At 41.4% G+C, this 11,374-nt stretch overlaps 1 long non-coding RNA gene across 1 annotated transcript; it reads left to right on the top strand.

Moving 5' to 3' along the window:
* The first annotated feature begins 4,283 nt into the window (after positions 1 to 4,283).
* On the top strand, positions 4,284 to 9,344 carry LOC116480490 (uncharacterized). Its single transcript, XR_004251309.2, has 3 exons — positions 4,284 to 4,534; positions 6,219 to 6,460; positions 9,122 to 9,344. It is a non-coding gene; the product is annotated as an uncharacterized LOC116480490 (long non-coding RNA).
* Positions 9,345 to 11,374: the final 2,030 nt, after the last annotated feature.

The raw sequence follows: 11,374 nt of genomic DNA, 5'->3' as shown, positions 1-11,374 counted from the left end.
CATGATTTTATGCTAATTTCTGCCCTCTTCTCAGTTAGTGAAAGCTTTCCCGCACTCATTTTATTATCAGCACACTTGAATGTCCATTCAGTGTCAGACATACAATTTTTAAAGTGAGAATTTTGTCCGGGACTTTTACAAAGCCTCTCATGTGCCACTGACTGCAGTTAAAAAAAATAGCCTGTTAGAATGGTCACCTTGACATCATAGTCCAAAAGTGTCCCAATAATGGATGTGCAAAAAACTTCTGAAACCATCAAAGGAGTTAAAAAATGAGAACACCAGCCCACAAAAGAATGGTATCACCCAAACATTTGGACCAAGTCCACGGTTTTTATGTTCCTGTGCCACGTAGCATAGACAGCCTAATATATTTAAATTAACACTTAAAATGCACTTTAGGGATTCAAATTTTAGCTCCCTGTTTCTGTTTGCTAATACAGAACATAAATTTTGAAAAAATAAACTTTTAATTGAAAATTTTACAAAAAGTAAAATAAAAAACTGCTTATATTTCCATCCAAGGGAAAGAAGATACACATAGTAAATACTTTAAAAGCATGTATATTCTTTCACCCACTTTTAGGATTTATCCTAAGTATAAATAGCTGTTTTATAAAGATGTTCATCATCATTATTTACAGTAAGAAAAAATGAACCTAAATGTTGACGGATAGAATTCACGGAGTGAGCTATGGTGCATGCCCACAGTGGGGAATTACGCAGGATTGAACACTATGTTTAAAAGCATTTTTAATGGCATGTCAAACACTTATTCTAATATGGAAAATACAGTGACTTCCTGGATATACAAAAACATCCTCATTTTTGTGTAATCGTGTATCATATATGATCCTAAGTACGTAATACTAAACATGAGAAAAAATGCTTGCTAAAAACAGACCAAAATGTAGAGGGCTGCCACTGTGTGGTGTGATCGGATGACTTTTTTGCCTTTTAATTTATATCTTTGTTGGCACAGAACATTGTTCTCATGTGCCCGAAGAGATGTAAAGATGATCTTGAGATGATTAGCCTCCTCTCAGAGTCCTGCTGGGGTGAGGTAGGTAAGAGGGAAGATTGGGTCAGGTCAGAGGTGACTCTGGGACGTTTGTGCTTGGTGCCCTGCTGCAAGGGACAGCGGCTCCGCAGCTCCAGCCCACTGTTCATCACAGGTCCTTGGTGACTGTCTTTCTAGTTATTTTCAAATTCAAGATAAAATGGAGATACAAACTTTCACATAAAACTTTCTAAATTTAACTACCGGCAATTAAATTTTTTGTCGTAAAACAAAGGGTAGGTCAAACAAAACGTCTTAAGAGCAAATCTGTATACAGTGTGTTCGGGAAACGACCACAGGTCAGGTTTATGTGGCAGATATCCAGGGCGTAGCACATCTAGTGGAAGCATTTCAGACATGAGCACAGCTGGGTATTGGCCGTGAACCTGGTGTGCACTGAATACACATCCCTGTGGCCCCTACAGGGCATTCGCTGTGGATAGTTTATTAGGTTTCCTTTATTCCCTTCATCTATTCTTCCCTTTCCTTTCTTCCTTCCTCTTTTTTTGCCTCCCTCTCTCTCTTCCTGTCTTTATTAAATACATGTGTTGCAGATTTGATGAATGTTATGTCAGTCAAAGATCACCAAGAAGTCTTAAACAGGTAAACCACAGAAAACAGTCAGGATCAGAATAAGAACACTGTTTAGTGGTTCTCAAGCTTTTTGTTCTCAGAACTTCTTTATAATCTAAAATGTGTTGTGCCCCCCGAAAAGCTTTCACTTTTATGGGATAAAAATAAATATTTATAAATTATATAGATAAAAAATACAAATATATAAATAAATTTACGATTTATTTGTTTATATAAATATGTATATAAAAATATATCATACTAGGATTCGAAATGGACAAATATTTAAAATATTTATTAGTTAATTTTAAATAACAATTAACAACATTTCAAATAAATAACATTTTAATGAAAATTTAAAAAAATTAAATTCCACCTGGTGCAGTGGCTCACGCCTGTAATCCCAGTACTTTGGGAGGCCAAGGGAGGTGGATCATTTGAGGTCAGGAGTTCGAGACCAGCCAGACCAACATTGTGATACCCCATCTCTACTAAAAATACAAAAAAATTAGCTGGGTGTGGTGGCATATGCCTGTAGTCCCAGCTACTCGGGAGGCTGAGGCAAGAGAATTGCTTGAACCTGGGAGGCAGAGGTTGCAGTGAGCCAAGATCATGCCACTGCACTCCAGCCTGGGAGACAGAGCAAGACTCCCTCTGAAAAAAAAAAATTAAATTCCAATTTAATTTTTGTTTTAATTTACTTAAAATTAATTTTAATTTATTTAGTTCTAAAATTATATTTAATTTTGTAATTTATTTTAATTGTATATCAATCACATTTATTTTAAAACCAAATAAATATGTTGAGAAGAGAGAAATTGTTTTACATTTTTGCAAATCTCCTTAATGTGTAGCTTAATAAAACATATCTGTATTATTTTGTTTCTGCATTTAATCTGTTATGAAGTCACCTATCATGAATCTTCTGGAAAATTCCAAGTATATTTGTGAGAGAATGAGGGTAAAAATGGCAAATGACATCTTAGTATTGTTATAAAAGTCATTTTGGCCTCCTATTGCCACTGAAAAAGTCTCAGGATGTCCCAGGGGACCTTGGCCCACACTTTGAGAATCAGTGTTCACGCTCCTTTCTGAGCCGATTATGTAGCTGAGCACGTTGAACGTCCTGTGATTGAGAACCCGCCCCTTCCAGCCTTCATCTCTTCCATTGGCTTCCCTAAACCATTCATTTTTTAGGGCATTATTTTCTATCAAATACAAACACCAGTGGAAGCGAGAACACACCAAGCTGTTAGTAGCTTAATGCCTTGATGTGAACAAATTTAATTCATTTAAATTTGACAGTCCATGGGGTCACAAAGGAGATGAAAGAGAAAAAGTACAAGAGCCGGAAATAAGGTTGGAAAGACACCTGTCCCCAACGAAAGGCCAATGTTTTTCTTTCACAGCGTAGTCTTGGAGCAACCTGCTCGCTGGATTCTTAGCTCACATGTATGAAAAGGAGCCATTCCCTGATCTATTTTAATTGCTTATCTTCAAAAACGATCTGAACTATGGTACCCTGTGGCTACTACCTTCTAACTTAGGACTCAGGGTTCCAGGAAAAGAAAAGAGTTACGACTACTAATAAAAGTCAGTCAAAGTAACTGCTCCTTTTTGAAAGTTTCAGCTTTTATTTTAGATATGAGGGTTCACGTGCAGGTGTGTTACATGGGTGTATTGCACCCAGCTAGTGAGTATCGTACCCCTGGGTAGTTTTTCAATGCATGCCCCTCCCTTCTTTGCCCCCTGCAGTCCACATTGCCTGTTGTTCCCATGTGTACGTCCACGTGTGCTCAATGCATAGCTTGGAGTTCCCACTTATAACTGAGAACATGAAGTGTGTAAACCCCACTAATTTCTATGAAAAAGTATTTTTGTTGATAACCCTGCAGAAAGCTCTTTATTAATGTCTTCATCCTATTTTGTCTTTCGACCTCCTTTAAACCTAATTAGCCTTATACTGCTTTAGTCACCTGTACTTTTTTAAAAAACTATTTTTTCTCTCATTCTGACTTACTTATCCTTACATGCATTACTATTTCTTCATTCCTAAGGAAGTACACATTCGATTTAAGCATCTGTGCTGAGACATCCTTGGAAATTAAATTCTAGTCTTTTTTAGTAGGGCAAAATGGAAATATAATCTCAGGTAATGCTTTCCAGTTCAGCTTACTGCTGGTTTTTGCAGATGGAATTACAATCGTACTTAATCAGAGGGAAATTCCAATAAACTTTAGCCACTGTATATTCGTGCCTTTGCATGGGAAGAGTTGATCTCTCCTCAAGCTAGCTGCAGCCTGCGTCTTCTGAGGGAAGAGCTGTCTTCACCTGCGTGGGATGAATTTGATGGGATCACTGGCCTTGCTGTCTAAGAGTGTGGTCCCTGTGCTGGGAAGATTCTGCTGAGATTAGGTCATGCAATCAGCCTGAGATGTGACCACAGGGGTGAGCTCAAATTATAGTTTTGGTAACATGCCTGAGTTTAGTCAGCGAAAGTAATTCACGCCAGAGGGGGAATGTGCAAGAGGTCAATAACAGAATGAGAAATCAGGGGCAGGGAAAATGCAGGTTGTGAAGGACGATGAAGTGATGATTAGAGGCAGGCTAGGGTGGCCTACCAGTGGTGAAGTCCTGGGCGTGAAGAAGACATTTGCTTCATAAATAAAGTCTGTGCTGCAGGAGAATCAGCTGTTGAGAGGGGTGAACAGATGAGCCGAGTCCACGGTGCAGAGTAGTTTCCCCGTTACCACGTCCAAACAGACGTTTATTTGCTGGTAACTGCCATTTCAACAATACCACCAGAATATTCATAACTTAAATGTTTTTATTACACCACAACTTTGGAAAACATCTCTAAGCAAGGCATATAAGCCAAGGTTACATAGTACATCAGGAAAGGTATAACCATTAAATTATTTAACTGTATTTTGTCTATGATTTTTAAGAAAAAAAATCTATATTTTCTGCGAGTAGTGAGCAATACTTATAAATTGGTTAGTCACTTGTGTCTTTGAGTTTCATCACCAGCGTGATCGGAAAGGTATCTCCCTTCAGCTTCACTTGCAGGGAGGCCTGAGTCGCTCTCAGCCTCCCCCATTTCTGCGCTGCAGCTTGTGGGGAGCCCCTGACACCACAGACCCCAGAGCAGCCCCTGCCGACAGCGTGCCTGTTCCAGACAATCCCGAGCTAAGGATCTGTTAGTACTAACTGGGATTTTCTGTCTTGTATAATGCATGGAGCAGTGTTTCTTAAGGAATGAATCCGTGAAGAAAATGCACAGCTGCCCCACTGTAGGAACCGAACGAGCACTCATGGCTTCTCTCTTTGCAGAAATCTCTGTGGACTCTCCTGTTCGTGAGAGGAGTGCCTTTTTCTGGGGTGCAGTGGCTTCCTCTCCATGCTCACTTCGCACACTCACGGCTCTGCCTCCACCCTCCGGCCACCGGTCCCCAGTCGTGCCACGTCCCTGCTGCCTGAGGGGATGCCTGCACGGCTCCCTCTGCCAGGACTTTCCACCTATATGCTCGGCCTTGACCTCTCACTCACATACCCTTTCCTCCACAATTCTTTCCTGACTCTCGACACCATCCTACACTCATAGAGTACTGCATGCCTTTCTGACATAGCCATGTGTCAGTGTGCTGTGTGAAGTGTTTTCACATGTATGACTATTTACATGTTATAGCAGTGTGTCAACGTGCTGTGTGAAGTGTTTTCACGTGTATGACTATTTGCATGTTATAGCAGTGTGTCAGTATGCTGTGTGAAGTGTTTTCGTGTATCTATTTGCATGTTATAGCAGTGTGTCACTATGCTGTGTGAAGTGTTTTCACATATATGACTATTTACATGTTATAGCAGTGTGTCAGCATGTTGTGTGAAGTGTTTTCGTGTATCTATTTACATGTTATAGCAGTGTGTCGGTGTGCTGTGTGAAGTGTTTTCACGTGTATGACTATTTGCATGTTATAGCAGTGTGTCAGCATGCTGTGTGAAGTGTTTTCACATGTATGACTATTTGCATATTATAGCAGTGTGTCAGCATGCTGTGTGAAGTTTCCACATGTATGACTATTTGCATGTTATAGCAGTGTGTCAGCGTGCTGTGTGAAGTGTTTTTGTATATCTACTTGCATGTTATAGCAGTGTGTCAGTGTGCTGTGTGAAGTGTTTTCACATGTATGACTATTTGCATGTTATAGCAGTGTCAGCGTGTTGTGTGAAGTGTTTTCACATGTATGACTATTTGCATGTTATAGCAGTGTGTCAGTGTGCTGTGTGAAGTGTCTTCGTGTATCTGATTATTTGCGTGTTATAGCAGTGTGTCAGTGTGCTGAGGGAGGTGTTTTAGTGTATATGACTATTTGCGTGTTTTCTGCGCACTAGATGGAGTGCAGAGTGTTTTGCCTGTTTTTCTCTACCGCTCCATCCTCAGTGCCTGCTACAGTGTTGGACACACAGTAGTTCAGTAAATGCTAATGAACAGTTGATTAAATGAGCAAAAACCATTATTGAATACCTACCATGTTCCAGACATGGCTAACTGATGAGAATATACCAATTACATGCTTCCTGCCTTCAGGGAGCTCAACCTCACAAGACAGACCGTCACGTAGAGACAACTGCTACACAACACGGGAAGAACTGCCATAGAGATGTAAAGACCCAAAATGAAGAAGCCAGAACACATGAACACGAAACCAGCCAACCAACAAACACAGCATCAGCGTAGAGTCTGGGGACCGACTGCCGGGTGCTGAGGAATGCGGGTGGAGGCAGAGTGGCAATCACCTGAGTTTCGATCAGGCAGAGCTGAGCTTGAATGTGAGTTCTGGCACTTGCTGAGCCTCTCTGATTCTGTCTGTCTTCTGTAAAATGGGAGTAATAATATTTATTTATACCTACTGTACAGGGAATTGTGAGATTTACTTAGATATACTGTCTTAGTCCATTTTCTGTTGCTTATAACAGAATACCTGAAACTAGGTGACTTATTTTTAAAAAGCTTATTTCTTACAGTTGTGGAGGCTGAGAAGTGCAAAGTTGGGGGGCTGCAGCTGGTGATGGCCTTCTTGCTGGTGGGAAATCGGAAAAGCCCTAAGGTGGTTCAGAGCACCACATGGTGAGGGGGCCGAGGATGCTAGCGTACTAGCTCAGGTCTCTCCTCTTCTTATAAAGCCACCAGTTCCTCTCCCATGATAACCCATTGATCCATTAACCTATTAGTCCTTTAATCCATGAGTAGATTGATTGCTTCATAAGGGCATAACCCTGTGATCCAATCACCACTTACAGGATGCCCCTCTCAATATTCCCATATCGGGGATTAAGTTTCAAAGGAGTTTTTTAGGGGACATTCAAGCCATAGCACATACCTAACCATGTTGCCCCTTGGGGTCATTTTGCCCCTTAAAACCTGGTGAAAATTTGTGTGTATCTCTATTCTCTGCCAGTGTAAAGTCCAAAGTCCTTTCCTAAATGTTTACAAATTTACAGCTTATCTTCACATGATTATTCCCAACTCTAACTTTCTCCTCCGCTGAATTATTGCTTCCTGCTTGTTCGCTGCTATGTTCTAATTTTGGACTGAATCTCCACTCAGACGTGGCGCTCACACTGTTCCACACAAAAGCACTTATTTGGGCCTTTGGGAGGGCAGCAGAGTTTATCACACTTTTGAAAGGGAATAATTAGATACCACAGCAATACAAACAAATTAATATGCCTATTAGATACCCTTAATCTTAAGTCTTAAGGTGTTCTGTGATGTTGCGGTTCAACCCCCTCTTATTCCTCTCTACTCTTTTAGTAGTTACAAACAAACAAAATCACCAAACAAAACACTAGACTAACAAACATCCAACAGTATTGTGTCCGGAATTGGTGGGTTCTTGGTCTCACTGACCTAAAAGAATGAAGCCACGGACCCTCGCGCTGATTGTTACAGTTTTTAAAGATGGCGTGTGCAGAGTTTGTTCCTTCTAATGTTCAGATGTGTCCAGAGTTTCTTCCATCTGGTGGGTTTGGGGTCTCGCTGACTTCAGGAGTGAAGCTGCAGACCTTCCCCCTGAGTGTTACAGCTCATAAAGACGGCACAGCCCCAAAGACCAAGCAGGAGCAAGATTTATTGCAAAGAGCAAAAGAACAAACGTCCCACAGCACAGAAGGGGACCCCAGCGGGTTGCCACTGCTGGCTTAGGCAGCCTGCTTTTATTCCCTTATCTGGCCCCACCCACATCCTGCTGATTGGCCCATTTCACAGAGAGCTGATTGGTCCATTTTACAGAACGCTGATTGGTCCGTTTTGACAGAGTGCTGATTGGTGTGTTTACAAACCTTCTGCTAGACACAGAGCACTGATTGGTGCATTTGCAATCCTTTAGCTAGACACAAAAGTTCTCCAAGTCCCCACCAGATGAGCGAGACACAGAGTGCTGATTGATGCGTTTACAAAACGTTTAGCTAAACAGAAAAGTTCTCCAAGTCCCCACTGGACCGAGAAGCCCAGCCGGCTTCACCTCTCAATGGCACTTGCCCTGGGACTCTGAGGCACCTGGCCCAGGCACTGTGGCAGCCCAGAGGGGGCTCGTACCCCCATCAAGTCCAGCAGGCACCGGCCAGCCACGCCGAGTGTGACCCGCTAACCTCCCCCCTACCAGGAACCCGCGCTGTCCAGCGAGCACGCGCAGCCCTGGCTCCCGCCCGCGCCTCTCCCTCCACCCCTCCCGGCGGGCAGAGGGAGCCGCCCGGCCTCGGCCAGCCCCAGAGAAGGGCCCCCACAGCGCAGCGGCCGGCTGAAGGGCTCCTGGAGCGCGGCCAGAGCGGGCGCCGAGAGCTAGTGAGGGCTGCTCGCACGTTGTCACCTCTCAGTGTTAACAATACAAATACCTTTTTTTCTTCTTTGTCCTTTGACTTATTTATAACCAACAGAATGTAGAGAAAGTGATGCTGATGTTGAGTGACTCTGGAGGCTAGACCAGAAAATGTTGAAGAGTATCAGAATATACAACCCTAATATATGTTACTTTTGCATAAATTTTATTTTTAAAATTTTTAATTTTTATTTTAAGCTGAAGGCAATTGAGAAAAAGATGCGAGAAAAGCTCTTTACCCTTCCTCTATCTGCTTAAAAGCAAGGAATAAATTTCCATTATAAAGGTGTCCCCTTGTTCTGATACCAAGAAGAGGAGACAGCGTCAAGATTAATCTACATAAACAAACCTTACTAAATAACCCGTATCTATAATAGTTTCTCCCATGTATTTACCTTCCTACAATTTAATGCCCCTAGAAGCCCAAGCCCCTTTTCTTTGTCTGGTTGCTTCCCCACAATTTATTGTACTTTGTTAAAATGGTAGGTAAGTTCCTAAGTGTAACCACTTCTTTGGATTTTTTAGTTCTTTCCCTGAAGTTCCCATGCATGTAAAAATACTAACAACAAAAAAAATTTGTATGCTCTTCATTTGTTGATCCATCTTTTGTCAGTTTAATTCACAAGTTAAGCTGCAGAACCTAAGAGGATGGAGGAAAAGTTTTCCTTTCTTACAAGATCACGCAGCATTTGCTTCGCTTACTGAGGAGCCCTGAGCCACCCTGTATAAAATCTGAACACCCGAAGACCCCCATACTGTGAGGAAGCCCGACCACGTGGAGAGGCCACATGAAGGTTCTCAACTCAGAACCCCAGCTGAGGTCCCAGCCTACAACCAGCATCAACCACCAGACATGTGAGTAATGATGCTTCCAGTTGATTCCAACCAACAGCTTTGGGTCACCTCCAGCCTTTGGATCTTTGCATCTGAGATGCCACACATGACAGAGCAGAGACAAGCATTCCTGCTGTGTCCTGTCCAAGTCTCTGACTGATAGAATCTGGGCTTGTTCTAGGCACCTGAGTTTTGAGGTTGTTTGTTACACAGCCTCAGTAACTTGAACAACGGTTATGCAATACTTGAGCTAGACCTTGAAGGATGAATGGGGATTTTTGTCTAGCAAAACTGTTTGGAAAAGGCTTAATATTTTAGAAGAAAAGTTAAAAGATAAGTGTGGTTAACACATAGGTTGTGGGAGAGAATCAGGAGATGAGGTGAAAAATGTTGGCGTAAGAAAGTGTGCTGTATGGTTTAGTGAAAATTATATTTGTTCATTAGCATAGGCAATTTTCTTCCAGACTGCTGGCTTTGAAATGATGTATTTTTAAAATTGCAAAGTTTATACTATAGAATTTCTGGGGGCTTCTGAAATTTCAATTGGCAATAAAACAGGACTTCAAAATGTAGCTTCTCCTAAATTATGAGCTATGGTTTAACTGATGAGTAATTTTAGTTTTATTGTTGGTTAAAAACACACTGTCATTCCCATAAGTGCTCACATCCAGTTTTAGCATGTGTGTGTGTGTGTGTGTGTGTGTGTGTGTGTCTGTGTTTTGCGGTGGGTGGGTTGATATCAGAGTTATGAATGAGAAGCATTCTTATCAGAATATACTGGATACTAATACATTTTGCATGTAATTTTCTACAGAGGTATTGATTTTAATCAACTTTCAAGATGAAGCACCACATTTGTCAAGGCAGAAGACCCAAATGTGCAATTTTTTCTTAGGGGAAAACTGGCTATAATGAATGTGCTAAAATATATTAGTTATCTATTAACCTCAACACGCAAGAAAGCACTAGATCATGAGTTTGCCTGGTGAAGAAAAACGCAGCGGCTGCAGCCTGCCCAGCTATAGAAGAAAGTGGAATCAGCAGAACAAGTGGCCTGTGAAGATGCCGGCTTGTGAGAAATGCCTGGCTGACTGTGAACAGGGATATTATTAAATGGATGCATATGATGCATAGTGTAATTATACCGCTTATGCCAGAAAAACGTCACCATTTTATCCAATGCTCCACTGTGTACATCAAAGACCATGGTATCATCTATCTCTGGGATGCTACGTGAGCTTTGCAGTTCTGCAAGGGCTTCAAGTCAAGTTTTGATTAATTCTTGGTGGTTTTATTTGATTATAGAAGTAGAGCTTGACTGTGTGTGTGTGTGTGTTTTCCCTTTTTCTTGTAAGTACTGACAATCTTGATTAAATTTCCCTTTTAGGAGTGGGAAGAAAGAAGCAAAGTAACTGTCACCACTTCTTGGAGAAGAATGGCTTGTAGTGCTTTGAACATATCATCTCAAAATAACCTCTTTGGAAGATTAGCGGAAAGAAGCAAAACTGTGAAGACCTTGGTTCACAGTAGCTGTTGACTTTTTTTTTTTTCTTTTGGTATTGATTGTAATCGCTTCCTCATAAAGCTCAGATGCAGGGTTTATTTCCAGTTCTTTCACCGTGCTTCTCACCTCAGAGTCAAACCATGGCTATACTCTCCACATAGTTGGTTTCCAGTGTTTAAATTGCATGCGTGAGGGGCTCAGATTTGTGACATCGCTTTACATATTTTACTGTAAAAAACATAACCCCAAATCTAGAGTATATAAGGCTTTGTGCTAAGCAAGCATGGAAAAGGGTTACTTATGGCTTATATCCATGTGTGGACTCTGATTGATAGAATTTCCCTTGCAATTGCCAAAGAGAAGTCTACATGGTCTTTGAAGAAACAAATTAGCTATGACCCCATGTATTTGCATTTGTGCTCTTCCTAACTATATAGTAGAGTCTGAATTTAGCCCCCCAACATAGGGGGATGTTTTAATGGACAAGCACTTAATTCATCTCAAGGTTTTGAGGATTTATCTTATAAG

This window comes from Hylobates moloch, unplaced genomic scaffold, assembly GCF_009828535.3.
Source record: "Hylobates moloch isolate HMO894 unplaced genomic scaffold, HMol_V3 SCAFFOLD_3, whole genome shotgun sequence".
In the NCBI taxonomy this organism is placed as follows: domain Eukaryota; kingdom Metazoa; phylum Chordata; class Mammalia; order Primates; family Hylobatidae; genus Hylobates; species Hylobates moloch.
Note: the sequence above shows the minus strand (reverse complement) of the source record. Positions and strands in the feature narration are given on the sequence as shown.